Genomic DNA, 17,136 nt, shown 5'->3' with positions numbered 1-17,136 from the left:
GCTGTGGAGCCTCTTGCCTGGCTGTAATCTGATGGCAGTTGGGGCTGGAATACCCAAGACAGCTCGAGTCGTATGGTGGGGATAGTTGGGAGGCTGAGCTGAGCTGGGATGCTGGGCTGGCTGGGTTTCTCTTTGCATGTAGCCTCAGAGATCCCCCTTTCACATAGCTTTTCTGAGTGGTTTCTCCATCAGGGTAGTCTTCTTACATGATGACTTAGGGCTCCCAAAAGCATGAAGTGGAAGTTGCCATGGCATAGATCCAGGTCTGGCACAGTATCACTTCTACCACATTCTATTAGTTGACGCAAGACTGGGCTAGCTCAGATTTAATGTAGGAGGGGACACACAAAGGCATGAATAATGGAACACATAGTTCATTAGGGGTTATCTTTGGAATTTAGGTGCACTATATCCAGACTTCAGGCCCTAGATTAGATGCTCAGTGCCTGGTATAGTACACATCTAATGTATTTGTCAGGATAACTTCCAGTTGCAAGGAGAGACCAACTCCAAATCAGCTTAAGCCAACAAATGAGAATGTATAGAATCATGAAACTGGGACAGTCAAGGGGTGATTGGTCTTAGACTTGATTTTACTCAAAGATCTAAACCGTATCAGCAGGGCTCAGTCTTTTTTCTGATACATTCTTAGTTCTGTTTGTACCTGCTTGGCTTTATCATTACATAGCCTATCTCCCTCTGTGGCAAAATAGTAGCCCCAAATTAGTGTCATACTTGTAGCTGGAAATCTTAGAAAAAAGAGATCCTCTCTCTTCTAAAATCAGTATTAGCAAGTTTTTTCTGTGTGTGGTGTTTTTTTTTTGGAAGGGGGAAGGGGCGCGGGGGGGTTCTGATGGCCCTGTTCATCTCTCAGCCAATTGCTATGACCAAGAAGAATGGAGCATTCTGATTGGACAGTCCACATCACATGCTCACACCTATTGTGAAGGATTGATCAGTCCAGCCTGGACCTCAGAGCACGTATTCCAGAGAAAAGGAAGGGTTCTGTTACCAAAGAAGTGGCATGAATGCTGGGTGACCAGAACCAAGAGATAACCACTACACCAATAGCAGTTTGCTGACTGGATGAAATTTAAGTAATAAGTGAGCGGCACAGACAATGTCCTGAGTTTATTATGTGCCAAAGAAAACAGACACTTAAAAAATTTCTTTATTGGAAGCCATTTTTATGGAAAGAGTTAGATGGAGGTGCTGCTGAGACATTATTCAGAGTGCATTGAAATGATTAGAGAAAAGTGTTGTAGAAGAAATGGGGTTTTTAGCTATACTTGAAAGAGGTGAGATTTAGAAGGGTGGGTATTGTAGACAGAGGAAAGGTTATCTTCTCAAGAACCAAGAGCTATTAAAAACAGAAAATGTTATAAAGTTTAATTTGGGGATGCTGCTGCTCTCCTAAAACCGTATCTTTAAGAAAATCAAGGGCTTTGTTACTATAGTGCGTTGTACTATTTAGTTGCAGATTTAGTTGCTTCCAAGGACATTTTTTTAACCTGGAGTGACAAGTGTTTAAGGGGCTCAGACAAAAATAAAATTTCCAAGGTGATTGCTATCAAAGGAAAAGAAAAGCCTTTTCACAATATATGTTCCCTTGTCCTCTGTCACTCTGATTAGCAGTAGTTGCTGAAATTACCAGAAATAATAGTAATCTGCGTTTCTGTATTTATAGTCCTTCCATGAAGCTGAAGGTTTCCATGAATGTGAATTTAGCTCTTCTCTCACGTGCTAAGGAGAAAATGAAAGTGAGCCAACTCATTGTCTCTGTCGCTCGCTCGCTCTCTCTTTTACACACACACACACACACACACACACACACACACACACACACTGAAAGAGGTCTGAGAGTATGAGGAGAGAAGTGGAAGAAACTGACCTGGCTAAACTGACTATAGTTTCCATACTTTGGGTGAAAGGAAAAATCAGTAGAAGGCAGAGATTTATTTAGAATTTGTTTCTCAGATTACTTAGATCATATTGTCTTCCCCAAACCTAAAACGTCTTTATTAGAAAGGACTTTGATAAATTTTGGATATTAACCCCTTATCAAATTTAACAATGAATATGTTCTCCCATTCTGTGGGTTATCTCTTCATTTTGGTGAAGGTCTCCTTATCTGGTCCCTTCTTTAACAGGCAGGGAACTGGCTTAGAGACATGAAGTAACTGGCCAGGAAGGATCCTGCTAGGGCAGAACCCAGACTTCCTAACTCCTGGGTCAGGGCTCCTTGAGTGCCTCCATGCCTCCTGCAGGCTGATACCAGCAGCTCCCACGGGTTCGTATTCATCAGAAACAGTGCCACCCTGGGCAGTGACAGGTGGCCTGGAGAGAGGGGATACCATTGGCCCTCCACCCTGCCCAGTGTCTGACACAGCCCTAGGGGAGCAAGTTATCCCACTCCCCATGATGTTTGTCTTCTCTAAAACTAGAATCATATTGCTGTGGGACACTTTCTCATAAACAGAAATTACTGTGTGATAATGACTATGACCTCTGTTCTCTATCCACACATAGTTATGTTCTTGTTACTAACTGGATACAGAAAGATTATTAGTTTGATTAACTATTGATATTGATATTGCCATGTTCTCTCTCTATTATAAATATCTGCTCTGCCCACATCAATCTGAATCTTTATTCTTAAGTAATTAAGAGTAGACATGATAACATAGTTAATTGTCTAAATTATCCTACTAAACTCTGTACAGATGATGTATTATAGAACTGTACACCTGAAACCTATATAATTTTATTAACCAATGTCACCCCAATAAAAACAACATCAGTAGGGGAGGCTGCCCCTGCCACTAAGAAGTGGAAGGTCAAACCCAAGGGCCTGGAGTCCCTAGGTCAGCCCCCGTGTGGAGGGGACCGACTCCTGTGCAGGAGGCACAGTGCAGCGGGCCAGGCTCAGAAGTTGTGTCGTCACTACCCAGTTAAGTGCCAACCCTGATACTAGTCTTCTGCCTCCAATGAAGACTTCTCCATGGGGGGACACAGGTTCTTTTCCTGAGCCTCGGAGTTCATGGTAATAATGTGGAGAGGTGCTAGGCAGACAGGGAGAATCTATCTCCAGCCCATTTGGGGGAGCGCAGAGGGTTCATATTGGGGTCACATATTAGTACACAAAACCTTCAAATTCTTACTTTCTCTGAGAGGTATCAGTCTCATTTAGATGCCTGCTGTCTGCCTCGTAAAAACACTCGCAGATGCATAGCCACATCTAGCAAATAGATATGAGAGGACCTGTAGATCCGCAAGCGGTCCTTCTGAGAGGCAGGAGGGAGCAGGGGAAGCAGCCCTCCTGTGCACGGGACGCCTACCTAGGTTTCTCTTAGTGTGATAAAGGAAGCAGACCTTACCCACACCAAGACATGCCCGTCCAAGGGGTTATCTGTCTTACGACATCCTTATCACCCAAAATACATGGTCTGATGACCCACTTCCATATTGTACATTAAGCCTCTGAGTCACTTTAGTACCTTGGTGGTCCTTTCAGAACAGCCTGTTCTCTGGCTCTTACACATCTGTGGAACCACTTACCATTGGGAGCTTCTGGCCACTAATTTTCTTAAAGAATAGAGGCAAGTACAAGCCCCAAAGCATGTAATTTATACTGCTTGTGTCTGAAGCATTTCCTGAAGAAGTCAGTTGCTCAAGGTTATGACAAATTAGGAAGGGGTCATTCATTCATATAATTCATACATCAGATAGTTACTGGACATATGTAAGAGCTAATCATTCCTGGAGCTTTTTTTTTTAATATATTTTATTGATTTTTTACAGAGAGGAAGGGAGAGAGAGATAGAGAGTTAGAAATATCGATGAGAGAGAAACATCGACCAGCTGCCTGCTGCACATCTCCTACTGGGGATGTGCCCACAGCCCAGGTACATGCCCTTGACTGGAATCGAACCTGGGACCTTTCAGTCCGCAGGCCGACGCTCTATCCACTGAGCCAAACCGGTTTCGGCATTCCTGGAGCTTTAAAAACAAGATGCCTCTTCTGCTTATTCACAGAGTAGCAGGGTTGGCTCCATAATGTGAGCCATACAGTGAGATAAGAATTAAGAGAAAGAGAATTAAGATAATAAAAGATGTTAAAACCTCATAAGATTCACTCCTAGATATATACAGGTATACCAACAAATTAGAGCATATGTTCACACAGAAACTTGGACACAAATGTTATTGTAGCATTATTCATAATAACCAAATGGTGGAAACAGCCCAGATGCCCATCATTGGATGAATGGATAAACAAATGTGGTATATGCATACAATGGATTATTATTTGGCCTTAAAAGATTGAAGTACTGATTCCTGTGACAACATGAATGAACCTTGAAAATATTATGTAAGTGAAGAAAAGCCAAGCAAGTGAATCAAGCAGTGTATGACGTCACGAGATCATACACTGCTCAATTCCATTCATATGAAAGTCCAGAATAGTGAGATCTACAGGACAGAATGTACATAAGCAGTTGCCTGGGGTGGGGGAGGGGGGCAGGGAGGATGGGGTTTCTGTCTCAGGTGATGAAAATATTCTAAAATTGATGGCAGTAATGGTTGCAGATATATAAAAATGTCAAAACCCATTGAATTGTACATTTTAAATGGGTGAATTATATGGTATGTGAAGTATATCTCAATAAAGCTATTTTTTATACTAATAAGAACAAAAATTGAAAGTAGTTATAGAGAATGGCAGGAAGCACTCGGAGTTTGTAACACTGCTTCTGGAAGTAGGGGTACTTTTAGTAGTCCTGGTGATTTTTTAAAATAATTATTAAGAGTTGATTCTGGAGCTAATTAGGACTAAAGAACATCCAGCCTAAAAAAAAAAAAGAGTGGGTCCACTTGAGAGAGTAGAGACAGGTTTTACTAATTCAAGATCTGACACACACATCCATCCCGGCTGGAGGAAGACGTTATTTTAGAAAAGGAGCGATGGTGCAGTAAACTACCGAAGAAATACCAGTTCCAAAGTTAAAATCGCTGCATCGAACAAAGAGAAAGAAACTTCTGTGCAAATGAATCTGAGACTCCATTATACACCCATCAAGCTAAGAGCAGCTGAAGAAGTGTAAGGGAACTCTTTTGTTTTGTATTTACAGACATTTTGTTACCGCGTTTTCATTTGTTACTGACTCTCTCAGTTTGGATTGTTTTAATAAGCAGACAGTGAGTTTAGTTAGAGTCGTGATTTAAAATACTGTCTGATCTCCCTCCTAACCCAAACCATCTGGGATTATATATGATGACTCTTTATTGCCACCCGATGACAACAGAGAGTACAGCCCTTCTAGAAGAACTAGCCTTTTTAGAAATGGATTAACCCCTTACAAGCTGAAATTTGGAATCAGTGATGCAGAGATGGTGTAAAGGCACTACTAGTATGTATGGTCCTCTGACCTTGGTCTTACAAAGGGAGCCCCTTATCACAGGCGAGTCTTTTCTTACAACCACGCTACCTAGAGAGCAGTATTCTATATATTGAAAGTGATTTTTCAATATGTTACATTAAAGTAGTGATTTTTTTCAACTGGTGTGCCACAAGAATGTTTAAAATATGCAATACCTGTTTAGTCAGGGACACTGGCCTCTTTTCCCTTAGAGTGTCAAAAAAAAAAATGACGACAGCCCTACCCGGTTTGGCTCAGTGGATAGAGCATTGGCCTGCAGACTGAAAGGTCCCAGGTTCGATTCCGGTCAAGGGCATGTACCTTGGTTGCGGGCACATCCTCAGTAGGAGGTGTGCAGGAGGCAGCTGATCGATGTTTCTCTCTCATCGATATTTCTAACTCTCTATCCCTCTCCCTTCCTCTCTGTAAAAAATCGATAAAATATATATATTTTTAAGAAAATGACGACAGCCAACACAACAATAGCCATCTGGTATGAATGAATCAAATTATACCTGTATTTTTTGTCAGATGGGGAAAAAAATTTTTTTGGCGTGCTGAATTTTAGTGATTAGTTTATGTGTGCCATGAGGTGAAAACGGTTGAAATCTCTGTGTCAAAGTGTTAGGCATGTGCTACCCTGAGTCTGTCACCACTCTCTCCTGGAGTTGTGGCTGCTGTCGCTGGCCGGTGGCTGTGCTGTGGTGTCTGTGGCAGCTGCCAGTCTGCCTCACGGTGCTGTCATCACCATCACATACAAGCTGCTGCCGCTGCCACTGTCCTCCTGCTGCTCGTGGAGAGGGGCTGGCGCCTCTCCAGGCCACATCAAGGTGCAGAAGCCGCTCACCATCCCAGGCTCCGGGCCATCTGACACCCTGCACTGCCATTGCTCATTACCACCCTCGCAGCGCTGATGCCACTGGGAACAGCCCTGAGCCGGGTGGCCTCGCTGGCGAAGGGAGTTGGATAGTCACCTTGTGACCCATGGAAACGGCTGGGCAGGCCTCACAGTGAGACTGGACCTGGAGACTGAAAGCATCCTGGACTTTTAAGAGTCCGCACATGAGCGCCTGGCATCTCTCCTCTTTACTGGTTTCAGAGATGAAACAAGTTTGAAAACTACGTGGTCTAAGCACAGTGGACAGCTTTGGCAGTGTGCCTGCTCGGGTACACAAAATAAGCAATAGCATGCAAGCTCCTCCCTCGACATATACTGAATTTCAGTGCCATATATTAAAAGTTATTTTAAAATGATCTTCCTCATCTCCATTTTTTAAAAAGCTTGTGAGGATTTGATAATATACAGGGTTCAAGATAGTGGTCCCCACTGTACTTTCATGGAGACACAAAAAAGATTAAATACAAAATGAGAAAGGGTAGGAGGGGATTAACCAATAAACAGAAGATGTCAATAGGTTTCTGGAAAATGGGAAGAAGATGGGATACAGTTAATGGGTATCCAGTGTGTGTGTGGCGGGGTTGGGGGGGCTCAGTTGTATGTGTAACGTGTTTTGGAGAAGTTCAGGGCCCATAAATAGTTCAAAAAATGTGAGCGTGCCAAGAGAAACTGAAAACAGAGGCATTAATGAAAATTTATAGACATGAAAATATACCGCACCATTTCATTCACCCTTCACAAAGTTGGCATCCAGAATGCTACCCAAAACGTGCTTGTGTTGCAACTTGGTCTTTCCAAAACGTGCTTGTGTTGCAACGTGCTCTTTCCAAAACGTGCTTGTGTTGCAACTTGGTCAGTGCAAACCAGAGTTTGAATCCCAACTCTACCACTTACTAGTGGCTCCATAACCTCCAGTAGTTTCTTAACCTTTTAACCCTGTAGTTATAATTGTCTCTAAAATAGAGACGAATTGTGTATGTGTTTGGGTGGTTTTAAGAATGAAATAAAACTGCAAATGGAAGTACCTGGTATAAAAATAAGGGGATGTCAGCAATGGTCTATCTTTTGTCCTGTTGTAAGGATAAGGATATCTAGCAGGCGGCTTTCCGGTTTCTATGTGTTTGATAGTCAGTTGACATCACTGAAGGTGAGTCAGATTTGGGGGCAAGGCCGAGGAGTTTCATTCTCATTTGAAATATGAATAGAGTAACACGAGGAGAGATGAAAAGCAGCGAGGAAAGGACCCGAGGGAGGAGATCCCAGTGCTTTTGACCAAATTTTCTCAGGCAAAGGCTGCCGGCTGCTCCACCTGGCCCGAGCCCATCCCAGGGAGCCGCCACTGAAGGGCTTTCCGTGCAGTGGTTTCCTCGAATTTCTTCAATGAATCACTTTGAATTATAAAAAGAAATCAAGCTCAGACAATCAAAAAGCATGAGCTGATGGATAAAATGTGTGATAGGATTATCATTCTATAACAATTGAATTTCTCTAGCACTGCCCCCTGGTGGGAGGTTCAAGGAAGTTCAGCTGTGTCCTCCCAGTGAGTTACAGCAGGTTCAGGGGAGATGAGAATTGCTCAGACTTGTTGCTCTTTTTTAAAAAAGAAATTATTTTATTGATTCCAGAGAGGAAGAGAGAGATAGAAACATCAATGATGAGAGAGAATCATTGATTGGCTGCCTCCTGTATGCCCCACACTGAGGATCGAGCCGGTAACCCAGGCATGTACCCAGACTGGGGATTGAACCTCCTGGTTCATAGGTTGATGCTCAACCACTGAGCCACGCCTGCCGGGCAGGCTTGCTGCTCTTTACACCCTGTGCCAAGGACGAGACAGAGCAGGGCTCCTGGAGCTGGAGCTTCTGTGGCTTATATACACGGCCGTGAACATTAGAGGCACAATTTAGAAGTGATTATTCTTGGTGGCTTTCTAGGTTCTGAGTGGAGACATCATCTTTCTCATTTCTTCTCTAAATGTCCTTAGAGCGGTTGCTCGAGGTTCAAACAGCTTGTGGAGCAGAATGCCACCCCAGAACACACTGCCGGCTTCCTGTGACTTTTCACGAGTTGTGATTCCCCAACTGTAGCCCCGGAGTTCTTGAAAGAGTGCATACTTTTATTTCCAGGATTCCAATTCTAAAACAGCAATCCTCAGCATCTTACCACTTACACCTGATTCTGAATCTCGGGAGTTCTTTTCAAACGCCTCGCACTCTGAATGCCAAGGCATTAAACCAGGGAACCTGTTTCCCACTCTGCCTTTCAAAGGTCAGGGTGGGAACAAAATGAGCGCAGTGTCGGCCTCCTCCACCTGCTGTGGACCGCACCGTGGAGCAGGCAGTTCTGAGAAGCATGAGGCTCAGGCCCTGCGGTATTGATTATATAAGAATCAGCATCTCGGGCAGATGGGGACTGTCTGAACCCCTTCAACTGAGAGGCAGGTGCGCCGGGCGGATAGGCGTTGCTGAACTTTGACGCGTCAGATTTCGGGTCCGAACATGCAGCCTAAGACGTCTCCCATGGAGATGCAGTGAGCACACAAAGAGATCCAAGCCTTTATCGGTTCCAGGGCCGGTTGCACATGGCAGAGTGAGATGTTCCCGCCTGCTGTGGACACTCTAGGCAGCTGTGCTTACATCTCTGCTCCTCGGGAACCGCTGCATGCAGGCGGTCATGCAGAAGTCAGGGCCTCTCTGATCTGTCTTCCACATCTTCCCAATTGTCTTAGAGTGCTGAGCAAATCACGTGGGTAAGTGAATCCCTTTTGAGAAATCACTTGTGAAAAATCATGTTTATCTGTTACTTTCTTCTGATGTCTCATCTCTCCCCATCTCTGCCTTCTCATCTCTATTTTACATCTTTCCCTGTTTCTTCCCTTATGCTTCCTCGCTGTCCCGTGTGGCCTCCAGACCCTCCTCTTCCCAGAGAGCAGGCCTACCCCAATCTTCATACATACATTCCCATCAGCAGTGACCAGGGCTCTTGCAAGATGTCTGGGCTGTCGGTGGTTGTTGTTTTTGTACAAACACACACAAGCTTACTGTAAGCCAGCAAGTCTTATTTTTTCTTGAAGACCTTACATCCCAGGGTCACTAGTTCCAGTGGTTTTCTCCATGGAGAAGGCAGGCAGCATCCAAAAGGCACTTTTCTACCAAGAAGAGAGAGCCGAGAGCCGGGCTGTCGGTGGTTGTTGTTTTTGTACAAACACACACACCCCCAAACACACACAAGCTTACTGTAAGCCAGCAAGTCTTATTTTTTCTTGAAGACCTTACATCCCAGGGTCACTAGTTCCAGTGGTTTTCTCTTTCTTTTGGAGAAGGCAGGCAGCATCCAAAAGGCACTTTTCTACCAAGAAGAGAGAGCCGAGAGCCGGTGCCCCTGGAACAGAGAGGGATGCGTGTGAAATGAAGAGACGTGTGTTTCAGTTCACATGCGGCCACTAAATAACAGGGAGAGCCCCTCCCCTCCCGGTCTGGCTCCCTGATCTGTTCGGAGCAGCCCGCATTAAGTGCACCAAGTCTTCCCACTCTGCCGGGGGCCCTCTTTGCAGTTTGCTGATCGTTGTTGGAGAAGGCAGGCAGCATCCAAAAGGCACTTTTCTACCGAGAGAGCCAAGAGCTGGTGCCCCTGGAACAGAGAGGGATGCGTGTGAAATGAAGAGATGTGTGTTTCAGTTCAAGTGTGGCCACTAAATAACAGGGAGAGCTCCTCCCCTCCCAGTCTGGCTCCCTGATCTGTTCGGAGCAGCCACATTAAGTGCACTAAGTCTTCCCACTCTGCCGGGGCCCTCTTTGCAGTTTGCTCTTCGTCACCTGATCGTTGTCGTGCCACAATGAAAGGCGTGCCCTGTACTCCCTCACTAAGTGGCAAGGGTTCAAAATGCATCCATGTTGCTTCTAAATTCAAATATCAACAGATGCTTAGATCACTCCCAAGTGAGGAGAAAAGGTCACCAAATTATCACCAAGGCCAACCATGGGAGAATCCAAGCTCCTGAGGACTGCGGTGAGGGGGGACATAGAAAGACGTGGATGGGGGCAGAGGCAGGGTCAACCCGTGGAATAGGAATATGCCCACTGAGGCACTGGGTCTCCACAGTGTCTATTCAGAGGTCAGAGAATCAAGAAAGCCAACTGAAGAGCTGAACCAGGACAACAGGATGGGGAGACGGGGAGCTTCCGGTTCCTCTGACATTGTGGATGTAAGAGCCAGGCAAGGAAGACTTGGCCTAGTGGCCTCCTTTCACTGAGCAGGTCATCTGTCCCCGTTCTCTCGACACGGAAGGGGGGCCTGTAGTAAGGATGGCTCCCTGGGCTGTAAGTTCGAACCAAGACCTTTCTAGGGCTTGACTGTCTCTACGTAAGCACCCTAAGAATCAAGATAAATGAACACTGGCTTACCTGGCAGTCTCAAAGCACTCACAGTGCACGTGTAAAGATCTACATATATGTGTCTAAACAATAAATCCCATAAGCTGTGTTCCTAATTCTGGAGATACTGAAGTTTCTTCCTTTATTTTCCTTGTGACATGGAGGGATCCACCCACATTTACATTTTTCTTGCCTTCCTGTGATCTGCAGAGAGATCCTGATCAATCAGAAACAGAAGTGGGTAAAGAGAGCTCCATGCAGTGCATGGATGGATGGACATGCACATAAGTATGGTGTAGGTTTGTGTAGAAAAGACGAGTGTCTATATAAATGTGTGTGTGTGTGTGTGTGTGTGATTTTTAGAATATAACCCATATAAACGTAACTTGGAGTACATGATGGATCTTCAGGGGGTCCATAAACATCAAAAAATTATATGCAAAATCTGTTTATGTAGATGTTAATTTTTTCTGGCCAGACAGTCCATGGTTTTACCAAATTTGCCAAAGGTACTGTGAGATTCTCAATCCCTTCTCTTTGGCCATCTGTATTTGCTGTCTGCTCTTGGGAAATTCTGAACAAAAAGTTCGGGATCAGGACAGGCAGTCATCCTAATGCTGAAGGATATCATCCTGCCAGGCCTGCCGGCACCTTCTCCCCACCGCTCCCCACCTCCACGCCCAGCTTTCCGTTGTTTTGCGGAGCTGCCCCAATAGAATGAACTACCATGAGGATAGTCTCAGAATACACGGGCTTTCATTTTATTAAAGAGAATACATTTGAAAAGAGCCGTCTTCTCTCATAAAGCAAGTTCCCATTTCTGAACTTGACAGCATCCTCCCTTCAGGAGGAAATCTGGATAATCCTTGGTCCTGATTCTCTTTCATCATCCTTATCTGGTCCTAGCAATTCTTCCTCCAGGTCTTCAAGTATTAATCACTTTGGTTTTGGTTGTCTGTAAAAGCTCAACACCTGCCAAATCCGAACCTTAACCTTGGATTTTACATTACAGAAGTTTCTGCCGCCTTCTGTGGCTCATCCATCCTTGTCAACCTCTTAAGTCCAGTTAAGCACAAAGACTTGTTGACTCTCTTCCTCTAACTGATTCCTGTTTTGTGTTCCCACATCACTTCCATCTCACATCTGGAAGAAAGCAACATTCTTCAGCTGATGTCGGTGTCTCTCAGTATCTCCTTCTAAGCCACTGTTTGATATACTGCTTTCCTTAAACTAATTCTTTGTTCAATCCTCAGAGTGACTTTTTAAAATACACTATCCAGCCCAAACATGTCAAGCTTGTATAGAAATTCTCCTAATAACTGCCCTTTCTTAACTACCCAGCTTCTCTCATTATTTATTCCGGACTCTTCTCTTCCCCCTGATCTCACTGTCCTCCTTACGTATGATTTATAGTCTAACCTCCATCCTTTGTTCTGGCTATTCTTACTTATTACACCTCTCACTCTTCAAAATGCATCACACTCCCACCCCTTTTCTGGAATGATTGACTACTCCAGTTGACACTCACTTTTCTGTCCTCTGAAGTCATCAGCGTATTATTCGTATCTCCCATAATGCAAGCACATGCCATGTAATAGATTTTGGAAAACTATTTGATTATTCAAAGGTAGATTTCCAACCAATGGAATCCCATCGTAATAAAGGAGTGTTTCGGAGAAAAAAGATAATGGCTGGTCCGGTTCAATCTCTGCAAATATGCAGCTGAGTCAGAGGTCACTGCAGCTCACTGAACAGTGTTTGTAATGTTTAATATAGCTTCCCAGGCACACGCCTGGCAAACGGTGAAATGTGCACCTGTACCTTCTGATAAACATAACAGCACATCCCACTTCCCTTCCCAAAACTGATGGTAAACACCCCAAATCTGTATGTGCCCACCCCTCCCTGAGATTGTGGTATCAGATGTTTGTGTACGGTTCCATTCCAGCTGATCCTAAATAAGGGAGAATTTTATTATCATAATTGCTGTTCCCAAAGAGTAACATAAACTGCTTTAGTCAGCAATATATATGTAATCTTTGCCTTGCTATATATTGAGTTGCTGACTCTCTTCTTTAGATCCAGTAGTCATTTCTTTACCTCCTTAATTTATGCATGAAACCAAAAGAAAAATCACTTAGTATTCTTAATAAAATGGCATAAGGTTCAAATAATTTTTACTACATGCAGTAAAAATGCAAATGTGTGTGGCTTATTTGCAAATGCAGACACTAATAACTGATATTTAAATAGGCTGGATTAGCAACTTTACTGATATATTCAAGAGATTTTTCCAATAATTTGCACACTCAAAATCAATTTGAATACAACATGTAAATTGAATTGAATTTTTTGATAAAAAATTGTAGTTATCAACTTGAACCATTAAATTTACTATTTAATATATGCTTTCCAGCTCACTTGGTTAGAATTTCATTGCACCTTATCTCTATAAATTTAATTAGGCTTGATATCATCAGCATATTATAGAACTAATTAAAGATTTAGATAAGTGTTGAGGGGGCTTATTGAAAACTCCATAAAGTCCCATTTGGAAAATGAGATATTCTTCCTTCAGTTCATTGTGAGAGAACCAAACAGCAAGAAGTGCTTCTGAAAAATTATTTAACTGAATTTAATGGACTTATTCCATTCTTTGAAGAGTTTTTAATTACTATTGTATCTTTGGGCAGTGCACCAACAGTTATAATCTTTATTTAAAGGCTTTAAAATCCTCATTTCCCTGTCCTCCCACTGAGCTGGCTGTCTTGGCTGCACATGTGAGTGTGGGTGCGTGAGTGTACGTGTGCGTGTGTGTGTGTGTGTGTGTATGTGTGTGCGCCTGGAGGTACGTGGTACAGGGGTCCAGATGGAGGACACATACTGTGGAAGGGTTGTTATTGGGAAGTCTCTCAGTCCTCACAGTGGAATAAACACAGAGAAAGATCAGAGTGCCGCCATAACCACAGTAGAAAAAGAGGAAAGATAAGAAACCGCGACCCCAGTGTAGTACCTGAGCAGAACTGAGGTTCCCACTCAGGCTTGCTTCTTTGAGTAAATCATTTTGTAGAAATCACTTTGAATTCCCATGCATCTGCGTCTCTGCCATAGAGTATAAAGCAGATTAGTTTAAAAGACTGTGATTTCAACTAAGTGCTTTGTGTCTTCATTACAAAGCACAATAAAGCTTTTTATTACAATGAAGCCACGATTACAGTGGATTGACTATGCACTGAAATAGCGCCGCATCTCCCACGTTCCCAGGGTGCTCAGTGCTCTTGTCAAAAGCACTGTGTGTGTGTGTGTGTGTGTGTGTGTGTGTGTGTGTGTGTGTGTGTTCAGTGCAGACTGAGTGACACAATGCCTCGTAGAAAAAAAATGAAAGGACAAATAACAAATGTGGATCCTCTATGACCGGGTACACCACTGTTTAATACAGAGGCAGCCAGGGAGCCAGACAAACGTCGGGAGCCCTTGTGGTGTGATATTTTGGGGCTTACGAGGAACAGATCAAACCTCTGCTGCTGATTAGCTGTGTGACCTGGGCCTGATCTCTCTCAGCCTGGAGTTCTTTTCTGGGAAAATAGGAATAATATTAATAACTAGAGGCCCGGTGCACAACATTCGTGCACTGGGGGGGGGGGCCCCTCAGCCCCCCTGTGCCCTCTTGCAGTCTGGGAACCCTGGGGGGATGTCCGACTGATGGCTTAGGCCTGCCTCCCCTAAGCCATCAGTTGGACATCCCCCGAGGGGTCCTTAGAGCTGCCTATGAGGCGGAGGAGGTTCCTGCTACCGCCGCTGTGCTCCCCAGCTGTGAGCCTGGCTCAGGGCTTCTGGTTGAGCAGCACTCACCCTATGGGAGTGCACTGACCACCAGGGGGCAGCTTCTGTGTTGAGCGTCTGCCCCCTGGTGGTCAGTGTGTGTCATAGCAACCTGGGGTTCCTCCATTTGGTCGATTTGCATATTAGCCTTTTATTATATAGGATGCTGTGCTTCCCCCACATCAGCCTCCCTCTAGGGTTGGGATGGTTTTCAGATGTCATCTGCTCTAGTGTAACCCATTTCTTTTCCCAGATATGGAAAATGAGGTACCATGGGCTAAGTTATACCATCATGCCCACTAGTTAGCTAGTGGCAGGGCGAGGAGTGGATGGGCACATCCGAGGTGTCGCGTCACGCCCACACTGTCACAGGGAGTACAGAAGAGCACACAGACATGATTTAATAACATGCTGGCTGTACTTGGTAGCGTTGGGGTTTTTCCCCTCAATTGAGCAACTGTTTCTGAAGCACATCACTAGTTTTCCCACCCTCGTGGTTTGTAAACATTTGCACCCCCCAGCCTGAAAAAACACGTGCGGAAACATTTTGGTTGCAAACCACTGTTTGCTTGAAATGCTTCTCTTGGAAACATGGGAAATTGCCAGTAAAGCAGATCTCAGCAGAAAGATAAGCCCGGAGGGAGAGGGCCACCCCCAGTTGCCTGGTTTGGGACGTGCAGGAGCCTCCCACACAGCATTTTCTTCTTGGCTCCTATGTGATGTGTAATCTCCCGACAGGACCTTAGACCTTGACATCTTTGGATTTTGAACTGTACTAGGTATGCTGAGGCGGGCTGTGGTTCGGGTGGGTTCTGTGGCAGCAGGTGAGTTCCTTCCTGTGCCTGTGAATTCAGACTAGGTATTGAGAGGAAGAGTGGAGAGAGGAGCAGGAACTGGCCAGAGCAGGCTCATGTGGGCAGGACAGACGGAAGGCTCCTTCCCCTGCAGAGTGGCTGCAGCTCCAACACAGCAGCGCTCATTGGAGCAGGGTGTTAGCATGACCTTGCTCATAGACTGGCCTGGCCAACGATGGAGCATGGTCTAGTGACCAGGTCAGCAGCGGGGTCCAGGCAGAGTGAGCTTCACTCTCCTCTCATAACTCTACTCTGGCTTGTCAGGACCCTCCCCTGGGCCCCTCCGCCATCTTCCTCTGGTTTCCATTTGTCCTGAGAGCAGCACTTGCTCAGGGCCACGGGAGGAGGATGGGTGGGCCACGTCCTGCTCGCTGTGGAGCCCACTGGGACATATGGGAAGCACCGGGGAGGTTCACTGGGTGTTTGAAAGCACTGGGAATGTTGAGACTGATTTTGAAGGTGCAATTGTGAAGGTAATGCTCTTTCCTCCCACTTCCTCTGCAGTATTTGTGAGAAACCTGGTGGCTCAGCTTTCCAGGCCATTTTACTGCCTTTTTGCACATATTTTGATTTTTCCTGTTGAAGATGAACGTGTGTGTGTGTGTTTTAAACTGTACCTGCTGAGATGACAGGCCATCCCACTCTTCACCTTTCTCTCTCACCTGCCTCAGCTCCACCTTGTAGAGTCACTGTTTGCCATGAATCAGGATCTGGAAGTCAAGTGTAAAAGGACAGAAAATGCAAGACATTTCATCTTTCTCTTTACCTTAAGTTAGCACAGCAGTCGTCACCTGGCAGCCATCATCTGCACCCCAGCTTGTCATTTCCCCCATCCATATGATACCCAGGCCAAAATATATTAATATATTCTTGCCAGATATGCACACAGCACTTTACAGTTTACATAGGACTGTCACAAATATGATCTCAGTGGGTCTCTTGATTATGAGTAAACATTTTTGTCTCCCCAAGCTTGATTCTGGGTGTGAACTGTTTTCTCATGGTCCAACTTGGAGTTTTCCCAGAATGACTGGAGGTGGGGGGGCGGGGGGGATAGGAAAGTGTAATATGTAGACAGAATCCAGTGTGGCTGCTGTTAATCAGCCAGGGTATCTTAGTTATTTAGCCTTTGTGAGCCTCCATTGTGAGGATGAGATCAGGTACATCTGTAAAGCACCTGGCATATAGTAAGTGTTAAATAAACACTAATTTCCTTAATGAAAACATTAATTAGTGACTCTGTGGCTCAATTATATTTCTATTACTTTGTACTCACACACATAGAATTGTTCCCAACTCTAACCGACTTTCCTAGTAGGGATTATTTGTTATTACTGACAACTTTTTCTTGAGATTAGTATATAGGGTTAGAGGGAGTTCAGAGGCATTTCCTGCAAAGATGCTGGTGTCACAGACCTACAGCAGTGTGGAGCCCTGCGAAATGCCCTAGTATGTTTCAGGGGCAGTTGGTGCAAATGCGAGCTGGTGGGAATGTTGCGTGTCTGTCAGCTTACAGACCTTCTCTGAAGATGCCACAGGAGCACATGTCCTGCTGGATCAGTCTTGAAACAGCATTGGCTGCGGACAGTCAGGGAGTAACATTTGTGTAACAGCCTTACTGAGGTGTCATTTACATGCTATAAACATTAACCCTTTAAAGAATGTAATTCATTGTTTTTTTCCTGTAGTCAGAAAGTTGTGCAGCCATCATCACTAGCTGACTTTAGAACATTTTCATCACCCCCAGAAAGAAACCCTACCTCCATTAA

General features: G+C 44.7%; 1 protein-coding gene across 2 annotated transcripts in view; it reads left to right on the top strand.

Moving 5' to 3' along the window:
- EXOC4 (exocyst complex component 4) overlaps positions 1 to 17,136 on the top strand; it is a 653,645-nt gene that overhangs the window by 618,519 nt on the left and 17,990 nt on the right. The gene's annotated exons all lie outside the window — the stretch shown is intronic.

The sequence above is a fragment of the Myotis brandtii genome, unplaced genomic scaffold, assembly GCF_000412655.1.
Source record: "Myotis brandtii unplaced genomic scaffold, ASM41265v1 scaffold956, whole genome shotgun sequence".
NCBI classification, from domain to species: Eukaryota; Metazoa; Chordata; class Mammalia; order Chiroptera; family Vespertilionidae; genus Myotis; species Myotis brandtii.
This window is presented reverse-complemented; position numbering and strand designations above follow the sequence as displayed.